The following is a 6,000-nucleotide window of genomic DNA, read 5'->3' as shown; positions in this document are numbered from 1 at the left end:
ATGCAAATCAACGAGTGGGCATTTGGCCAGATTACCAGGCAACATGAAGAAATGGGTAACACTTTACTTGAAGGTATCTACATAAGAGTGATATGACACTGTCATAACCCTAACTTGTCATGACAAAAACCAAATGACACTTAATGACAAGCATTATGTCATAAACGTTTATGACCTGTTTATAATGTTTATGACACGTTCATGACAGTGTCATGTCACTCTTATGTAGATACCTTCAAGTAAAGTGTAACCGCAAAATGTATACATTTTTCATTTATTTTCTTTCTATTCATCCTCTAGGATGAGATTGACAAAAAAGCTTTGCAGTGGCAGAGTGACTGCATGTCTAATTTTCAGATTCCACTCTGCTCTAAACAGCAGTTCAGCAGGCTTTTGCCATTTGGAATATAATTGTCTCAAAAAAAATGTGTCCATCAGGGAACAATTATTCCATCATATACAGTAGGAAAACATCATCAGACTTTAAACGTTCCTCTTTCTGACTTCAAAGATTGGTGTCACTCTCTAATGTACAATTCCTCCCATCAATTGTGACCTTGGAGATTTATCACATTTAGTAAATGTATAATGAAAAAGTAAACAGTGACAGATGTTCTTTTTACAAAATACAGCATTAAAAATGTAACTCATTGTTTATTGTCAAACTTCAGAACAATCCAAGTTATTAGAGAAAGGCTATTATTACAAAGAGAGAGAGAGAGAATAATAAAAATTAAATAATACTTAGTATATAATACAGTTTTTCTCGATTGAAAAAAAATATTTTTGTTTGCAGTAACAGCCAAAAAAAAAAAAAAAATGGGTCGGTAGGTAGGTCAATATTTTTTTTTTCAAGATTCAAAGTAAAAAAAAGTACAATTTTGGTCATGGTGATTACGAGGGAATGAATTTACACAAATGTGCATATCGCGGACGTAACTGACTGGGTCTTCAACCCGTGCCTTCAGGCGCACCATTCCAAACCTCATTCTGATGCAGGTTATATAGACCAGCCTTTCTCAAACTTCTTTGACCTGAGGCCCGGTCATGGCAGACTTTGGGGTCATAGGGCTCATCTACATGTACCCAGAAAGAAGGCTACAATAACTCCTGGCCACGTTATATTGAAATTTGACTATACAATACTCAATGCTATACAGTGTATTATACAGTCTCTGCTATGTTTCTAAGGAAGTTCCAAAAAACAACGTTGTTCTATTAAGTTTCGTTAAATAAATAAATAGCCTTCCAACAGTTTGAAGCGGAGCTTTGATACAGTACCAACGTTATCGATTAGTTTCAGTTTCTCTCGCGCAGACGCGCATTGAATGAATGCTCATACCACCACTTAATTGTAGTGCTCCATGTTTAATGACATCGATAGCAGAAACGTTTGTTTTATTTTTTCGTTGATCCACGGTTTCTTGATCAACTGCGCAGCAAATTATCAAATGAAGCACCGGGCCAAATTTCACTCCACGACTTCGCGGACCAGCAGTCTCCATGTTGCGGACCCATATTTTGAGAAATGCTAAATAGACCACAACCAATTTCAATACTCCGACACGGTCACCGTTAGACTAGGGGGGGAGAAGGGATGAGAAAAGATCTGGCCACAGTTCTTCCAGAACTTCGTGCCAAGTAAAAGCGTTATCAGTTTGTGTGAATGAAACGAAGCGTAGGCCATAGTGACATATGTGACATGCGTAAAACCAATGGTGTAGAGATGACGCCACAGGGTTTTATTCAAAGGAGAATTCCGGTGTGATATTGACCTAAAGTGTATCGAAACATGATACCGAGTGTGAACGGATGTCTCATAGCCCATCTCGGCTTGTCCCCTGCACTCCAAAATCTGGCGCTAGTTAGCCGATGCTACCAACATCTTTTTCAATAGTGGTGCTTCGGCATCGGGCTAGCCATGCAAATAAATCACTGTTTTACACCCATTTACGAGGCTCAATGTATCTCCACACTTCATTGGTAGACTTCGAGGGGCCCTGACATTTAAAACGAGACATTGAGAACTTTGAAAAGCACTGGTAGTTTACTTACAAGACGATTCATACAGACAGTATCTTCCACGAAGTTTAGCGTTTGCAGCCATCTTGAATTTAGTCACGATAAGTCGAAAGCAACAACGAGTAAGAATGAACAGGTATGATAAGGGATCAGATTCAAAAATAATTCAGTGGAAATGCATGGATTCCAGTTTCTTCCAGTAGCAGCAACTGGAATCCATGCATTTCCACTGAATTATTTTTGGAATCTGATCCCTTATCATACCTGTTCATTCTTACTCAAACCAAACCAGAAAGAAATTAAAGAAATAAAAATAATTCATCAAATAGGTCAAACACCAATATCACACCAGAGGCAATTTACACTGCAAATCACAATGGACCAAGTTACTAAAGCCTATCAGCAACAGAATACCAGTAGCCTATCTGACCTACTCCAACCACAAACCTGGAGAAGAGTTAGTATAAATAGATAGCCTAAATAGGAAACTAGCGATGATATGAATAGAGCTTGGAATGTTATATGCCAACGCAAGGAAACCCCAGTCAATAGCTGGTAACTGACCAATTGCACGTTGCCCAATAAATTACCCACATCCCCCGCACAATCCCATATAAATACGCACACACGCACCGTCGCTAAACAGTATACAGGAATCACTCATGAACTCGGAGAAAAACAGTGGCTACACACTGGAGCTGCAACTCAAGGGTCTGTATCAGTGTCCACAATCCACCTCAAATGTCCCCGCCGTGATCGCCACCTACACCTCGTCCCCAGACGGAATGCTGACTCGGTTCAGGCTCTTGATTTATAATGTCGCCTCGCAAACCTAGGACCCGACACACTGCAGCACCAGCGTTTGGATTCTCTGCTCCTTACTACCGGAAGCAAACAGTCTGCACGTAAAGGCCCGATGTATAAATAGACATGCCAATTTACTAATCTATCAATTACCTAATTCATCAGTGTCTGGTGATTAGTTGCCAATCACTTTCCCCCTACCTAGTTGGCCTGTTATTCCTACACGTGCCTAGTGATGGCAGCGTTTCCCCAGTCCCACTGCCCACATTGAGAATAGGAGAACAGCACTCTCTCTGTCTGCATCATTGAAATGGAAGTGTGTCTACTGTAGGTCATTCCAGTGGTCAGTCTAGTGTTTTGCTTGGATTGGAGGGAGATGGAGAAAGAACAACAAAGGTGTGTGTGTGTGCACTCTCACAACGGAGTCAACAGGATTGGTTTGACGACAACTCTGAAGACATGAAAGAGCTGCTAGAGACCAAACGGAAAGCTCAGTCTGCTCTTCTTTCCAACCCTCATTCACCCAGGAAAGCAGCAGAAATCCAATGCTACGCAGACACCAATAACACTCATGCCTTCTATAACACACTGAAATCAGTGTGCGGTCCACAACAACGTAACCTCACCCCTGTATAGTCGGTCTGATACTTTTCAAAGACAAACAACAAATCCTTCAGCGCTGGGCAGAGCACTTCAGTTCCCTTCTCAACAGAGATGGGAAGTAACGAAGTACAAATACTTCGTTACTGTACTCAAGTAGGTTTTTCAGATATTTTTACTTTACTTTACTATTTATTTTTGAGGCGACTTTTTACTTTTACTCCTTACATTTTAACACAAATATCGGTACTTTCTACTCCTTACATTTTACAAAACTGGCTCGTTACTTTAGTTTTAAAATAATTTCAGTGGAGTTAGGCTACCATTATTATTTTTCACGTCATCAATAGCGGATGGGAATAAACGTTGCACTTGACGCACCACTACAAGATGACTCAACAGATTTGGGCGGCATTCATTCGCGGCTAATTTCAGCTTGATGGCAGTAACGTTAGCACGTAGTAGTAGGCTCCGAAGCATCCTATCTTTAGGCTCTATCATCCATCTTTGGTGCTTCCCTAACTTCTAGCTGCAGTGTAGCCTATATTGTTAGCAATAAGTAGATGCAGCTTGAACAGGGATGTAGTGGAGGCTAAACGCAAGTAGGCTAAACGCAGTTTACCCACCTGAAATTTCAGAAATAGTTTATCTACCTCTTATTAGAGTTTATCCACCTCTCAAAAGAGTTTATTCACCAATTACAAATGTTAACATTTAAAAATCATACTGTATTATCCACAATAACAATATGTACACTCATCAACACTCTTCTATGAACCACTTAATGCATGGCACTTGTATTATATAAACATTGGACAATAACCTCCACCATCATCAAACATGTTCTGAATGCCTCTTCTAAAAATCTGATAGGCCTACGGCATGGCACAGTCCACCTTACTGTGATCACAGAATTGTTTACCCACCTCTTATTTTACCACTACATTCCTGGTCTTGAAATATTCACAGGAACCCATAGGAATTAAATATTCATATTGTTTTATCCAATATTAGTTATCTTATACACACCCATGAAGCCAACAAAGAAAATGCAAAAATAGAGACTTTTGTATAATTATTCCATTTCATGTAGTCATTATCAGAACCTGACATGGCCTACAAATCCAAATAGTCTACAAGAAACCACAGAAATGCATACTTTTATTGTCAGTATGCATTTTGGGTAACCGCATGAGCACACCTTGGTATTTGTACTTCTACTTGAGTACGGCAAGTGAGTACTTTTGCCATCTCTGCTTCTCAATAAAGTAAACACAACCACTCTGTTCTAGAAGCACTGCCACACTTTCCACCAGCCACCACTCTCTTCGCACTTCTAAGCTTTTCAGAGGTCCTCTCAGAAATGAGAAGCCTAAAAAACAACAAAAGCTCTGGCCCAGATAGACTTCCTGCTGAACTCTTAAAACAGGGAGGATACTTATTGACAAGACAGTTCCACAAGTTGATATGCAACATTTGACAAAGTGAGACCATCCCTCAAGAGTGGAAAGACTGTAACATTGTCACCATCTACAAGAAGAAGGGGGATAAATCTGTGTATGGCAACAGCCGTGGCATATCCCTTCTTGCTATGCCTCTTTATTTGATTACACTAAATTAAGAAATATTTCCTATTCTGGAAAATGTTTATTTCTTTTTCTTTCGGTCCGAGGTTTAATTTAACCATTCCATTCGATTGTGCCACAAATTATCCACGGCCAGCAATCTCGAGGAGGCCCTAACCCTGCAGATTATAGACAGAGCATGCTCTGGGAACAGAACACAGTTGCATGGCCAGTATAGCCATGGGTCTGTCTACACGGAAAATGACAAGTGTCTGGGTGCGGGCGCACACCCCGCACCTCCACTTCCAACGTCACAGATTCCGACAGACAGGCTTCAGGCGTTACCAATTTACCATCATCCATCTCTGGATGATGGTAAAAAAAGCTTTTAAGGCTAGTCTGTCTGGGCCTGGCCATGTTTGAACCATCTCACTCATTCATTCGTTGTTTAACAGACTTTTTAACCGTGCGCTTCCTATTTGTAATGCAGCATATGCGTGTTGTTTAATAACTTTCAAACGGTAGAGTGTGTTCCTTTAAAACATAGCCAAAGGTCGTTCTTGCTTTAGTATAGGCCTACATTTTAGGCTTATTCCCAAATTCAGATTGTGTTAGGGGGATGGAATTATTAGCCAATTTTAATCTGACAATTTGACCGGAGAGATTTACATTTTTTTTTGGACATTTCTATTTTTTTCCTGCCAATGTCCTGCAATTACCAGACAACAGAAACCCTGGTGTGTGTGTGTGTGTGTGAAGACCCCCTGACAGAAGTCAACTTTTTAACCATTTACCCATTTCACTTGTCCATTAGGGTTTTTTATTTACAACACACTCATGAGTGAAATAAACACAGTGGTTGAGTATTTCTGGTTCAGACTAGTGCCATGCTTCAAAATAACAAATCAAACAGTCAATTGTACATGATAACGGAGGGAACCCAGTCCTGGCTGACTGCTTAATCAATGGCTGGACTGTATCTTTAACAAATAGTTTTTTAGGCATTTTC

The sequence above is a fragment of the Alosa alosa genome, chromosome 1, assembly GCF_017589495.1.
Source record: "Alosa alosa isolate M-15738 ecotype Scorff River chromosome 1, AALO_Geno_1.1, whole genome shotgun sequence".
In the NCBI taxonomy this organism is placed as follows: domain Eukaryota; kingdom Metazoa; phylum Chordata; class Actinopteri; order Clupeiformes; family Clupeidae; genus Alosa; species Alosa alosa.
The sequence above is the reverse complement of the archived record's forward strand: the minus strand, read 5'-3'. Positions refer to the sequence as shown.